Here is a 15976-nt window from a genome sequence, read left to right as displayed (position 1 = left end):
GCAAGATAAAGATTTGATAATAAAATATTATTCCAGAATGGGCTAAGAAAAATCTTTTATGATGCTTGATTGGAATATTTATCGAAATTGAATTTGGTATGTGGATTATATATAAAGTAGCATATTATGATGAATACATATTTGAGGATATTGCAAAGAAACCTATGTCTTATTGATAAAATTGATTTTGAGATTATAGGATATTCATCATACTGGAAGTTTTAATCATCATCCTTAGATCTAAATAATGGATCTTATTATGTCTCTTGGAGACTACATGATGTGTATGAAATTTTAATTTAAAGACTTCGTATCTAAGTTGATCAAGAGATTTTCTGATATTATTGTTGAGGTTGTTAATGAAAAATTGATATCTTCAGATTAAGATAAAAGATCTGATTTATATTTATTTCAGACTAAGGGATTCATGTGAATTTTATAATTTAGAAATTTTGGATTTAGGAATTGATATGGAGTTCCTTTGCTTTTGTTAACGAGGTCCTTAATTGAATCTACTATTAAATGGAGATTTGATTTTTGAAGCTTGTATGATTGTTATGAAAGGATATTTGATAGATATTGAAGATTCTGAGGATAGAAATTTTAGAAAAAAAAATAACAATAATAATGATTTGAAATTCATATATATTCAGATTATGCCCAAATTTGATGGAGCATCGAAGAATTTTCTCGTTGATTTGACTTATAAAGATTTTTTATTTGAAAATTATCGAATTGAATTGATATGAGAATTGAGATTTGATTCATATTGATTATAGTAAATCTATATGATGGTTTAAATATGATATTGGACTCAAGGGTTAATCAAGATTATTGTACATCAGTAAAAGTATGAATGAGAATCGAAAGTTAATCTTTGACTTCAATTGAAATTTAAAATTTTAGATCTTTTCTATTGATAAGATAAAGAAATAATTTGATCAAAATTTTTTTGGTGAAGCTAAGAAATTTTGATTGTTACATCAGAGTGCGCAGCGGAAGCATGGTAATCTGGATTACTTTGAGTAAGTCAAAAATGTTGATTCTTTGAGTCAAAGAATTATGATAAATGATATGGTTTGATACAAGAAATTTATTGACATTAGAAAGAATAATATTTTAAAATTTTGAATTATTTTAGATATCCTAATGTGACTTTTTAAAAGTAGTGCTTCCACCTACTATGCTACAAAAATAATTAGCATCCTAATTTTAGGATGAGTGGACCTTTGATTTTAGATTTAGAATATTTAGAGATAAATTTTTTCTATCCTAGAATTAAATTTTATAATTTTCTAATTACTAGGAAGAACTTGAGATTGTTTATCGAATGATGATTTTGATCTTAGATTATTATACTCAAATATTTATCTCCAGGGTATAATGAAATTTGAAGTTTGAACTTTTTTATCATTATTATTTCTCTGACTGAATGGAAAAGATTGAGGTTATCTATTGATATTAACGATTGTTTTACAAAAGATGGATTGGAGTTATTTATAATTTAATTTGATAATGAATCGATTAATTAAGAGTTGCTAATGTTTAGATAAAGAAAATTGATATACTTACTTAGAATAGAGACATTAATTTTGATTATAAGAAAAATATAGTTTTGATTTAGATCAATTTTTGAGTTATTGATTTTTATTATGAAATGACTTAATGATAAAATTTGCTTCAAGAATTAGAATATTTAAGAGTTTGAGGGTTTGAGTAAGAAAATTTCGATGACTAGAAATAGTGATATTGATTCAATCAACAATGGTGATATTGATCTTTATGAAATAACTTAATGATGAAGTTGTATCGAGAATTAAAATATCAAAAGCTCGAGAATGAGATTGAAATGATAAATCTTCAACCTTTGAAAGTACGAATAAGAGAATATTTTTTTGAATTTTGATTGATTAGGATGTCATCATATGATTCATAAGAAGTATGTTTTTCCTATCTTATGATGGGTTGAAATTAAGAGTGGTTAATATTTTGAAATAAATAAATGAATGAATGATGATGAATGAAGCTCTTATGCAAGAATAGAGACATTGACCTTTTTCTATTCACAAGAGATAAATTTGATTTTAATTTGAGTCAGGAGATATTGAATATTAATTTTTACAGGAAATAAGATCATAATTTCGAAATCTTGAAACATTGAAAATCTTTGAGACGTGGATCTTGATAAATAAGAAAATGAAGGTTCCGTTTCAGATAGATATTTGATGTACCAACTTTTTCTTATGAAATGATTTAAGAATGAATTTATATCAAGAATTAGAATATTTATGGATGAGATTCAAGTAAGAAACTATGAAGACTCAAGCAAAAAAAATTTCGAGGACGAAATTTCTTTTAGAGGGGAAGAATGTGATAGCCCAGCCAGCCCAAATAAACAAAAAAAAAAAAAATGATGAAGACTCCCACAGGGAGTCTTCTTCTCCCGACCGGCTCCTAATCGGAGTCGGAAACCTCACCGGAGAGGAGTCAAACTCCTCTCCTTTGGTTCTATTTAAAGGGGAGACCCTTCTCCCTTCTTCCTATCAAAAAATCCCGGGGCAAAACGGCGGCAATCACCGGAAATTTCTCACAGAGACCCGTCGCTGTGCCGTCCAATTTCTCGCCGGAAAAGCTTCGCCGGTGACGGAGGTAAGCCTCCTCCTCTTCCTCTCTTCTCCCTCTTCCTTTCCGTGCCGATGTGCACGCTCGCCGGCGACCGGAGTCACCGGATTTTGTTGCGAAAGAATTTTCTTTTTTTACCGTTTTGCCGTCGCCGGTGGTCACCGCCGACCACCGGTTTGGCCCTCTTCTTATCGACGAGTCACCCCCTCCTGCCGACGGCCGCCCCACGCCGGCTGCACCGCCGGCCGGCCGCCCAACGAGGGACCTCAGGGTCCCCTGTTTCAGCCCAAAACAAGTCCACAGGAGAAGAAGAAAAGAAGAAGAAGAAGAAAGAAAAGAAAAAGAAAAAGAAAAGAAGAAGGAAAAGAAAAGAAAAAGGAAAAGAAAAAGAAAAGAAAAAGAAAAAGGAAAAGAAAAAAAAAAGAAAAAGAAAGAAAAAAATAAAATAATAATAATATAATAATAATAAATAGGATTTTCTCTCCTCTCTCTTCCATGAAGAAAAAGAAAAAAAAAAGAGAGAAAGAAAGAAAAGAAGAAAGAGAAAAATAAAATTAATTAATAATGAGATAAATAATAAAATATGAGAAAGAGAGTTTCTCTCTCTTCCCTCTCTCTCTTCAGCCTGAACTAGTATTTTCTCTCTCTAGAATTGGACTTTCTCTCTCTACTTTCTCTCTCTAGAATCTTCTCTCTAGATTATTCCTCTCTCTTAAGATTTCTAAAATTTTGAGAAGAATGATGATGAATTTAAATGATCCTCGTGATGGATTTTTGATCCGTGATCGTCGGACGGTACACCGACATCCACTTTGATCAGATCAAGTATTTTTAGATTTTATTTCTCATGATCTTATTGAATTGTCCACATGATAATCTTAGCATGATTTGATCTGATCGATCGAATTTGTTGAATCATATTGCCTAAAGAATCCAAGATGAGTTTTCTCTCTCTAAAAATTTTCTCTCTCTAGAATTTTCTCTCTCTAAAGTCATTTTTCTCTCTCGATCGATTTCTCTCTCTTGATCGATTTATCAATGAGAAAATTCTTTCAATAGTCCTGACTGATTCTAACGAAGAATCCTGATCCATGATTGTCAGACAGCGTACTTGCACCCACCTTAATCAGACCATGAATCTTTAGATTTGATTATCCATGATTTCGATCTAGCCATGACTTGATTTGATCATGTTGATTTCACCAATTGAGATATTGGACCAATCGTAATGTGGATTGTGTCACTTGATCAATTCGAATTATACCTCATGAATTCTCTCTCCTCTGATTTTCTCTCTCCACTTGATTTTATGAAATCGATGAAGAAATCTCGATCCTATCACTTCGAATCCGATTTGATCTGATAGTCAAACTTTGGATCGTTTAGATCCTAATTAGATTTTGATTAGATGAAATTAGATAATCGGACCCAATTTAAACCGTTGAAATATAGTATTCGTATTCTTTCTAATTATTGAAATTGATTCTGTATAGGATTGTGGATGTTTGATCATGGGATATCGCGATATGATCTACGAACAGAATTTTTGGAAGAAAATTTATAGAATTATGTGGATTTATTGGAATACGTTTGAGGTAAGTAATGTTTCACTTTTTCTAGATTTATCGGCAAATTATAATGTATTCTTCTGACATGATTTGTGAAACGATGCATGAATTGGATGAATGGTATTTTGTTATTAAAATATCTTATTTGAAATGTTATGATAAAGCATGATTGAATATATTAATTTCATGATGCATTATATTGATTGATTTCGATACTACATGATTATATGTTTTATTATCGAAATTAGAATATGAAACATGATTTATGAAGAATTATGATATAAGAAACAATAAGAATTGACAACCTGACTATGTAAAGGACTCTGCCAATGGGGGCATATACGTTGGCAATTGATTGTCCTGAGGGTTTATGTCGCCAGCGAGACCAGCGACATGTCGCCAGAGAGACCAGCGACAAACCGCCAGCGAGACCAGCGGTTCCAAAGGACATGACTGCCAGATGATTCACAGCCTACCGCAAGCAGATACGCGGTATTATGACCCTGCCACAGGGAAAATGTGGTCATAGCTCATGGTTGACGAAAAAAAATTGAAAAACAAAAGAAATTGAAATCTTGAAAGAAACTTGAATTTTCGAAAAAGAAATGAATTTGGCATGAATTATATTTCATAATTGAAATTGATTTCGAATTGATGAACTCTATATGCTTATTTTCTATAAATGATTATTTATTTATATGCCTGATGAAATCTGTTGACAAGTGATCATTGCTTACTGAGCTGTCTAGCTCATTACCTCCTATTTTACTGTTTTTACAGATGTTGAAGAATTAAGATGATACAAGATATAAATGAAAAAGTGATCAGAAGCAGAATCTTCATACTTTTATTTTATGTTGAAAGGCTTATTGAATTTGATGCAAAGCCTTTGAATCGTTGTTGAATTTATTAATATATTAAAGAAAAAGTTTAGGTCGTTACATTTTAGATTTAAATTGTTGACTAATTATTCCGCTGTTGTTTTAGGATAGTATGATAAGATGCCTTGCATGCTTATGGGAAGAGTTTTCTATGAGTATGCGGCGGTTGCCATGACCCTCGATTTAAAATCTTGGGTCGGGGGCGTGACAATAAAACTATACCTTCGGTCTAACAAGATGTTTAGCTCATCTAAGTGTACAGCACCAGCATATACTCCTGCCTGAAGTTACAAATCAAGAACAATCATCATATCAGGTTGATATTTCTATTTTCTTTTTTTTTTTTTTGCTGAATGATTTAAGGAACATTATTCCACTCTAATGTGACATTGTAGGCAGATATATTCAGACATTGCATATATTCAATCATAGAGAGAAGAAAATAAGAAAGAAATGCACCTGTTGACATCAAGGACATTTTGCTTTAGGATCCACAGTCTTTAGCCCATTGACAATCGACACGGATCCAGCAGAACAACAATACATAAAACAGAATATATGGCCACAAGTGAGTGAAACAGGATGGAACACTATGTCCTGTAAAATGCCAGTATAAACATCAATAAGAGGAAATGGGACTGCAAACATGCAAGCATTAAGAATAATAAAATAACCAACACTCGAACTAACTCAGAAACAAACAAATTTCCTAATGGAGAAACTAAAAAAATAAAAAATAGAAAATAAAAATAAAAAAGCCAAATTAGAAAAAGAGAAAACCTGTGTTTGGGGATAAGAAGGTGACCTGGAGCACTTAGCGTTCACCCATCAAAGGGCGTATATATGCTCACTATTTGAAGAGTGTCGGAGATAAAAGAGAGCTGAGCAGTCAATCTTTCTCAAGTACTTCTCTAATGGAGGCCTCTGGTTCGATTCTATTTTGATTGCAGAGCGTTTTGTGGGCTCTTATTACTCAACCGTTATCCCGGGCCTGGCTGATTGCTTTGAGAGAGCTGGGTCTCTTCTCTTCCCAACCAAGTGTGCCTTCTTTGTCTCATCTACTTCTTTGAATATCTTAGCCGCTTACATGATGGGGACGAAACCGAAGAAAAACCCTTCCTTTCCCTCAACTCGGATTTGATTTCTAGGGTTTTTAATGAGAAGGAAAAAAATGTGAGAGCAGTGGGCGTGAGATGGAGAGGGCATAGAAGAGAGTAGAGAGGGCGTGAGATGGAGAAAGAGAGGGGGAGGAGAGGGGGAGGGAGAGAGGGCGTGAGTCATGAGTCACGAGGGAGTGGGAGTGGAGTCGCGGGAGCCGTGAAAATTATGGGTGGCGTGTGAGGGGCGCGCGCTTTTTTTTTTTTTTTTTCTAATTTGGCGACCAACACTGTCGGAAAATCAAAAACTTTTGGCGACGCAACAACATTTGATCATTAATAGTTTTAGCTACTAAAATTTTGAGTGAGAAATAAAAAAAATTATGACTGAATTGTAATTAGCCATGAATAATTTTGGTGCTGATTTTTTTCAATCAAAATAAAATAAATGGTTGTCAATTCCTTGTGAGATATTTGAAACAACACGGATGTTTTTTTTTAACCATAAATAATTATAATTTGATTGATAAAAAATATAATTTTTGTAACCAAATTATATTTTGGTTGGTAATTTTTTTTTTTTCTTGTAGTTTAATGTGATGCATAACAATAATAATCCCTTCATCTCTTGGCTAACATAATTTGCAAACTTCTGCAATTATCTTCCAACCGATCTGAACTATTAATGGATGTCTTGAGGAGACATCTAAGTCAGTCTGTATTAAGTGTGATTATAACTTTCTTCACTTTAGACTCAATGCTATCAAATCTAACTTTCACATTTACAATAAATTCTTAAACTAAGTTAGGATAAGTAGATAAGTCCAATCTTCATAAGTATTCCCAACTTAGGGTTTTAATCTTCTAAACTCTATTCTTCTTTTCTCCTTGGAAGATTTGGGAACATGAGCTTTTGGTGGAGGGTGATGACACGGCCTCTTCATCTGGTATGCTAGTTGCCTCTTCGGAGCCATTTGGAGATCAATTCTTGCCAAAAATCAGGTGAAAACAATAATGGAGGACTGATTTTGGTAAGACAAATACTTTGGAAAAGGGATGGCTAAGGGAATAGGAATGAAAGGATGGGGTCCCTTGGAACTTCTATTAAAAGCTGAGTCCCAACATCTAGGTCAACTAAGTTCATAAGTTAATTGGCCAATGGTGAGTCAACTAAGTGTTTAGGTTAGTCAGTTCAGTCTGGCATAAAAGAAATTTCAAAAATAGACTTTCTAAACTATGATGCAATCAATAAGTCTACTTAATATATATCAAAATCAATCAAATGCACATTTCAGTACACATTCCAATAGGCATAAATTTGATAAATTAAAAATTTATAAAATTAATTCAAAATAACTTAGCCATTCAAGAAATTAGTATTAAGAAAATTAACTATATGGATCACAAATCTCTAATTCTTTTCTAATCAAACAATTTTTTTTTCACTTAAGGGTTTAGTAAAAATATCAATAATTTGATTATTAGTTGATATAAATTCAAACATCATTGTTTTATACAAGATTTTTAATGAAATGATGTCTAATTCTATGTATTTTGATTTTCAATGCTGAATTGGATTCTTAGTTAGATTTATAACACTTTTGTTATCATATATAATAGAAATCTTGTTATGAATTTTACCATAATCTTTTAGTTATTGTTTGATCCTCAAAAGTTGAGCCCAACAACTTTCAATCACAATATATTTGGCTTCCACTATAGACGATAATACTGAATTTTGTTTCTTACTAAACCATGAAATCAAATTTACTGCTAGAAATTGATAAGTATCACTTATGCATTTTCCATCTAATTTATATCCAGAAAAATCATAAACCAATCAAATTTTTTAAAGAGGATAATTTTGAAAACCATAAACTAGGATTTTGTGTGTCAATTAATTATTTGAAAATTTTTTTACTAGCAATTAAATGTGATTTCTTAGAATTAAATTAATAACATCTACCTTTTACATGTTGATCAAGCTAGTAACTTGAGCTCACAGGGGTGCAAATATTTTTGACATTCTTCATACCAAATTTTCTTAAGATTCTCTTTGTGTACTTACTTTGGTTGATGAGATCCCTCCATTTGGTTGCTTGATTTGGAGTCCGAGAAAGAAAATTAGTTCTCCTATCATACTCATCTTGAAGTCTTCCTGTATCAATCTAGCAAATTCTTCACATAAAAACTCATTAGTAGCATCAAATATTATGTCATCAATATAGATTTGAATAATTAAAAAGTTATTTGATTTCTTTTAATAAAGAAGTTGTATCTATTCTACTTCTTTTAAAAAATTATTTTCGAGTAAAAATTTACTTAAACAATCATATCATACACATGAAGCTTGTTTCGAACTATATAAAGCCTTATTTAATTTTAAAATATGATTAGAAAATTCATAATTTTCAAAATATGAAAGTCATTTTACATAAACTTTCTTCACAATATATCCATTCGAAAATATACTTTTAACATCCATTTAAAAAAGCTTGAAACTCATAAAACATATAAAAATTAAGAGCAATCTAATAGCTTCAAACCTAACAACTGATGCAAAGTATTCATCAAAATTAATTTTTTTCTCTTGATTGTAATCTTGTGCAACCAATCTAGCCTTATTTCTAATTACGTTATCCTGCTCATCTAGTTTATTTTGAAAAACCTATTTTGTACCAATAATTGGATAATTATTATCTCTTTCTATTAACCTTTAAATATTATTTCTTTCAAACTGATCTAACTCTTCTTGCATCATTAATTTATAAATACATGATGTAAGCAAATAGATGCCTTGAAAATATCCTTTACAAAAATATATAGTCCATAAAAGGTTCATTCAATTTATTTTTTAAACAAGTATACAATCAAGCATATGCTCAATTTTATGCCACTAAACTTCTCACCTTTTTGATATTATCGAAAAATTTTATTTTCAAAATCATCAAAATCAAGATTGTATCAATCAAACTTTTAGATCAATTTTGAAATTAAGGTACATAGACATAAAAAACCAGAATTGGGATACTAAATCATTTCAAGGTAAAAGAAACATATCACTTTTAGCTCAAAAGATAATTTTTATTAAAAACTTATTCAAAAGATGATCTATTTTCTTTTTCATAAATAGTCTCTCTCCTTTTTTTAAATGTATCAAAAGGTTTTAAAAAGTCAATTTTATTCTATTCAAGATTTTATAACATAATTAATCTCAAGGGCTTAAAGATATAAGCATATTACATTGGAAAATGTGTCCTAAAGCCAATCATCTATTTGTAAATGATTGCGCTCCTTGTAATTTATATATGAATTATTGATTGATAAAAATTATTTGATATTTTCATCATAAATTTTATATCTTTCTTATTGAACTCTTATATTATGATGGAGTCTTTAGAACTACTTTCAATCGATAAAAGAGGATTTATCATATAGTTCTTAAACTTGTTTGCGATCAAATGATATGTTATTATTAGGATGATAATATTTATCAAGTATAGATTATTGTATGTCATATGGATTGGTTGTCTTCATAACCAAAGAGTGTTGTGACACTGACATGGCATACAGGTGAGATGTAAGAGTACATCTCATTGAAAGTGATGAAACTGTAGAGCGCTCTACTATCAAGAGTTGCTCACAAAGGATATAGGTATAAGTGTCTCTAAGATCTGAGATCATCACGGTGACTTGCAAGCAACTCACCATACTTTGGTATCGGATTATTTGAATTTTTAATTGAGTGACGAAAGATTTTTTAGCACAATCAAGTATCTATGAAGTCTGTGTGTGAGTCAAGATGGAATTGACCACTCTTGGTTTCAGAAGTTAATGCTATAATGTATTTCAATTTAGTAAAATCTTGGTCAGAATAATTCTTGTGAGGAGTCACAGGATTTATAAGATTCAGACACAATTCGGATGTATTAATTAAGAGTTGACTATTTAACTCTGAAGTCATTCTAAGTATTGAGGGTCAAAGGGATAAATTATACGGTAACCATATGTCAAAAGTTCTTGAATATTGCTTTGCAATCATTCGGCCTATCCGAACGTCGGGTATTATTGCTAGATAATTACTTCGATTAGTATAAAAATTTATTCCTGTGCTACCAGCTTAGATTTGAACCTATGGGGTCATATGCAATATAAATTTCTGTCAGATCTGATGGCTGATCAATGATTATGAATCATTCAAAGGTATAATCATCAATATGATTGATGATTAACCTCATGTAAAAGTTGCAATAAAATAATTTACTTAGAGTTAGTGAATTAATGAAAGATTAATTAATAATTAAATTATTGATTAACTCAATTTGATTGAACAATAAGGTTTGGATCAAATCTAACTGAATTAGATTCGATTAGGTTTAATCCGATTAAGTTATAAGATGACCTAATCACTAAGGAAGATTGATTCCTGATTTGATCAGGACTTAGACTCGATTAATTTTTGATTGAAATAAGATTTAATCGAGTTTATTTAGTATTTAATTAGATTAGATTCAATTATCTAATTGGATCTAACCAAATCTAATTTGGATCAGGATCTGATTGGATTGAATTAAATTCAAACAAAATTTCCCTTCCGCCACCCAAACCCATGCCCATCTATCTCTCATGCAAGTTTTGAATTTGCATGAATTTTTTTTCATGCCCAAGGTGTTTTCTCACCCCATTCTCCATGCATAAGTGGTTGGATAAAGATAAGAGAGTTATAAATTTGAATTCAAGTTGAACTTTGAATTCAAGTTTTAAATTTGATTTAACTTTGAATTCAAGTTCAAACTCTAACTCCCCTTATCCTTATCCACCTATGGATGCCAACCTTAAGAAGGCTGGTTTTTGGGCATGTGCAAAAAAAAATTTGAGAGTGATCGGAGAAGTGTTTCACTAAGAGAAAAACTGAGAGAAAGTTCTGGGGCGTGAGGTTTCTTTAAGGCATGGGTTTCTAAATTCTTAGTGTAAAGATTTTGGGAAGAGAGAAAATAGCAGTTACTATTTTCATTTTCCTCCTCCATTTGATCCTCCAACAGCTTTCTTCTCCTCTGGAAGAGTCTAAGTGGTTCGAAGAAGTATCATGGATCAGCCATCCAATGATCTCTGTGAGGAGCTAGCACTCCAAGGAGGTTGATCAGCATCAGGATTTCGTGTGGACGTCCTGCAGAGGTCAGACATTTTGTGCAGTTGCTTCACATCAGGAAGAACCCATTATCATGATTTTCAAATGTGGTGATCCTCTATCCACACTCAAGTATTGGGTTTTGAACTCATACATATTGTAGATATGATCTACCATATGCATTAATGTGATCTATGCTTGCTATTTTTTTATTTCAAATTTTACATGTGCATCATATCATGTCATAGATCCTAGCATACGTAGTTTTTGATCTGATCATATGTATGATAGATTAATGAGATTAATTTATATGTCTTTCGTTGTGTAAAATTTCAAAAAAGTTTTGAAATTGCATGCATGAAATGCCTAGCTATAATTTTTTTCAGTGATATCAGAGCCTAGGTTCTTTATGACATGAATATTTATGTATATAGATCTGAATTTAATCTATTTTATATAAGATATATTAGACTTAAAATCTTAGTAGTCTAATACTTCGATTGCGAACATCACCATGACTGTCCGATCATAAAAGCAAGTAGGATTTAAAGATCCTCTCTTCCCATTCGATAAGATTCTCTTATGACGTGTAGGGGTGCCACTTGTGATATCTCATGAAGAAAAATAACAAAACAATCTTAGATTAATTTAGATCTAGTATTTGATATATTAGATTTGAAATTAATTTATTCATTATCACATGAATTGTAAAAAGATTATCTTAGTTCGTGCTGATTTTTAATGCTGAAATCTAAAATCATAAATTTGTTTTGATCAAATTTTTCATGTATTTTCTGATCCATTTTTGAATAGATTTTTAGATTTATTTTGAACAAATTCTTCATGCACTTTAGATCTGTTTAGAATAGATTTTGTAGAAATTTTTGGCATAGATTTTAGATCCATTTTTGAATGGTTTTTTTGTTCTGTTTTGAATAGAATTTTTATGAAATTTTAGATTGTTTTGAACTAGATTTTAGTTCATATACAGATCTGAGTTTTTGAAAAGGTTTTCATGAATTCTTAGATCTGAAATTAATGATTTATATAAAGTATAAATTCAAGTTCAAATCTGAAATTATTTTATATGAAATCATGTTTAGATTAGATCTAAAAAGGATTTCATAATATGAAACTATTTCAATGTCTAATGTTCATATACTTAATTGAGAATTAAGTTATGAAAATTAAAGATCTAGGTTTGAGAATGAAAGATCTAAAGATATTTCATAAATCATGGGCAATAGGTTAGCTTAAATCAGATCATTTAACTGGGTTAGACCTAGGGTTAGAATCAAATGTAATATAGACTAATTAGATAAATTGATTAAATCTAATTAAATATTGAATTAGATTAAATCAAAATTTTTTTAGATCAAACTCAATAGTTATAGCTTGATCAAGTCCATATCTTGGATTATGAAATGGACCTGATTGTGGCTCAGTAGCCGAGCCCGAGTCATTAGGCTGATCAAAATGAAATTGATAAATCAATTGGTGTCAAAGGCAAGTGGCTGAAAGAGATTTTTAATTGAGACTGTTCTCTTTTCTGACCAACTATATTGGTGTTTAACTAAGAAAAAAAATGAAGACCCTCCCATCGATGTCCACTTACCTAGCCAATATGGTCGATTTGATTTCGATTAGGTTAATTAGTGATTCGAGTTGACCCACGCCATTAAGGTTAATCAGCATGACTGATTTAGGTGTCCTTCAACCAGCCTTGTCTCTAGTCCTCTTTTAATAACTTGATGTAATCAATGGGAGGACTATTGAGTATTGGTTAATCTCTTCTCTTTTTTAAAATATTTAACTAAATTCTCTAAATTATTAGTTTAGATGATCACTGGAGGCGTTATATGTTTGATGCTTATCTGGTTATTAAAATTATCATTCATAATATGATAACTCAGCCATGACTTTTTGATGGATAATCAGGTTGGTTGAGCCACGCTCGAGCCTAATCACTCGTTAGTTAGGTGCACTGAATTTTGTTATGTTAATAGTTGGACCTAACTAGGACTTTCAATGGAGGTGCCACATGCCTGCTGAAGATGTGCCTGAGGCAAAATCAATACTAAAAATTGCTTGAAAAAATAATTGATTAAGAACCTACCCATAGGTGCATAGGGGTTGGCCGAGCCACACTCGGACCCGTATGCAGTCTGTGTGGATTCTAATACCTGCTAAGAAATTAAAGTAATTTCTCAAATTGGAGGTAGAGATTATCAATTCATATAAAATAGTGGGAGAACCTTTAGACTAAAATTTAAATCTTTAGAATTAAATAATTCATATACTAATAGATCTTTGTTTTCTTTTTAGTTATGGCTAGTACACTATCGCTTCGATCACTATTGGATAGTGATAAACTAACGGGACTCAATTTCGATAGTTGGTATCAAAAACTAAAGATAGTCATGGAGCACGAGCGGATCTTGTATGTTCTTACAGATCCGACACCTGAGGAGCCCACTTCGAATGCTCATGGTGCAGTCCAAGATACTTATCAAAAGTGGCTCAATGATCGAACTATGATTCGTTGTATTATGCGGACGGCTATGAACGATGAGTTCAGCCACAAATTTTAGGATGCTCTGCTGGAGGAAATACTTTAAATGTTGAACGAATCCTTCGATACTTCTAACAAGGTTGCGAGGCATAAGACTTCTTATGCAATCTTCAACACCTAGATGAGGAAGGGGGTGTCGGTCACCGATCATGTACTATACATGATTGAGTAGATAGAGTGTTTGAGCAAACTCGGATTTCCCTTGCATGTGCAGCTTGGGAAAGATATGATTCTGTACTCTCTACCCAAATCCTACCTCTCCTTCCTTAGTCATTATAGAATGACTAAACCTGTAGTAAACTATCATGATTTACTGGGATTGTACCTTTGAAAAGGATCATCAGCTCCACAAGGAGCCGATGAATATAGTGGGAGGGTTCTTTTCTGGGTGTCGTCCCTTTAAGAAAGAAAAGAAGAAGAATAAGAAGAAGGTGCAGCACGTCGGGGCATCTAAGCCCAATCAGACCAAAAAGTCCAAGGCCGACCAAGGTTAGGCAGAGTACTTCTACTGTAAGAAGCAGGATCATTGGAAGAGGAATTATCCTCAATATATTACTTTTCTTGATCCAAACAAGCATAATAAGAGAAAGAAGCAAGCAGTTGTTGGTCAAAATAATTATATGATAATACCTTGTAACTTCTCTATTTGTGATACTAAGATCTGGGTATTGGATACTGAAAGTCCCATTAACATTTGCAATTCGTTGTAGAGACTTCAGGTCAGTAGAAGATTTGAGGATGGTGAGAGATTTCTGAATGTTAGAGATGAAAGATCAGTTTCAGTTCTACCTTTAGGAATTGTCAAGCTTGTCTTCAATTTAAATGTCATTGTATTAAGTAATTGTCACTATTGTCCTAATTTTTTTATGAATGTAATTTCTGTAAACCTTTTAGCCAAAGATGGTTACTATTTATCAATAAAAAAAATTATTGTGATATCATTATAAATGGTATTACTATAATGACAGGATAATTAAAGAATGATATTTATATTTTATCACAGCTTGTTAATGTAGTGTATACATCTAACAAATACCCTAGATTAGATGATATCTCTGATATCTATTTTTTGGCATTATAGACTATGTCATATTAATAAGAACAAGATAAACAGGTTAACTAAAGAGGAAATCCTCGAAGTCAATGATTGTGAATCATTGTTGGTCTGTGAATTCTGTCTTCTTAAGAAGATGATTAAGTCACCTTTTACTAGAAAGGGTGAAAGAGGTGGTGATGTTCTATGTCTAGTACATAGTGATGTATATGGACCAATAAACATAAGTATCAGAGGTGGATATTATTACTTCATTATGTTCACTGACGAGCTATCAAAGTATGGGTACATCTATCTTATGAAGTATAAATCTAAATCATTTAAAATGTTCAAAGATTTCATAATGAAGTTGAAAAATAAATTGAAAAGAGTATTAAAACTCTTCGATCTGATCGAGGAGGTGAATACCTCACCAGCGAGTTTATGATATATCTAGAGAGAATGAGATTCTCTCACAATAGACTCCTCCTGAAACACCACAACTCAATGGATTGTCAGAAAGGAGGAATCAAACTTTATTAGACATAGTTTAATCTATGATAGGCTTTGTAAGTCTGTGGATCTCTTTTTGGAGATATACTGTTGAGTCAGCTTGTTATATACTTAACAAGATTTTGAGTAAGTCTGTAAATAAAACACCATATGAGATATTGATAGGATGTAAGATAGTACTCTTATATCTTAGGATTTGGACATGTCTGACTTATGTCAAATATTTAAAAATAGATAAGCTCGGAACTAGGTTTGACAAATATTTATTTATTGGGTACCTGAAAGAAACTAGGGGTTATTACTTCCACCTAGCTGAAGAACAAAAGGTGTTCATCAGTAATAGGGTAGTCTTTTTGAAAAAAGAATTATGTAGGAAAAAAATTAATGCCACTAAGATTGAACTTGATAAAATTCGACAGGTAGAAGAATCGATACAAACAACTGAACATACAGAACTAGATTTGATTAGATCAAATCTAGAGCCCAATATAGAGGCATCTTTGAGGAGATCCAGTAAAGTACTATGTCAGTTGGATAGATACTATAGTTTTTTGATTCAAGA

At 31.7% G+C, this 15976-nt stretch overlaps 1 long non-coding RNA gene across 4 annotated transcripts in view; it reads right to left on the bottom strand.

Moving 5' to 3' along the window:
- The window catches only part of LOC105035273 (uncharacterized), a 37231-nt gene extending 30882 nt beyond the window's left edge, over nt 1-6349 (bottom strand). For all 4 annotated transcript variants that reach the window (XR_012142932.1, XR_012142929.1, XR_012142930.1 and 1 more), the window contains exons 1-3: nt 5852-6349; nt 5531-5668; nt 5294-5352 (exon numbers count right to left, since the gene is read on the bottom strand). This is a non-coding gene — a long non-coding RNA (uncharacterized lncRNA). The remainder of the gene's footprint in view (nt 1-5293; nt 5353-5530; nt 5669-5851) is intronic.
- Nucleotides 6350-15976: the final 9627 nt, after the last annotated feature.

The sequence above is a fragment of the Elaeis guineensis genome, chromosome 7 (assembly GCF_000442705.2).
Source record: "Elaeis guineensis isolate ETL-2024a chromosome 7, EG11, whole genome shotgun sequence".
Taxonomy (NCBI): domain Eukaryota; kingdom Viridiplantae; phylum Streptophyta; class Magnoliopsida; order Arecales; family Arecaceae; genus Elaeis; species Elaeis guineensis.
Note: the sequence above shows the minus strand (reverse complement) of the source record. Positions and strands in the feature narration are given on the sequence as shown.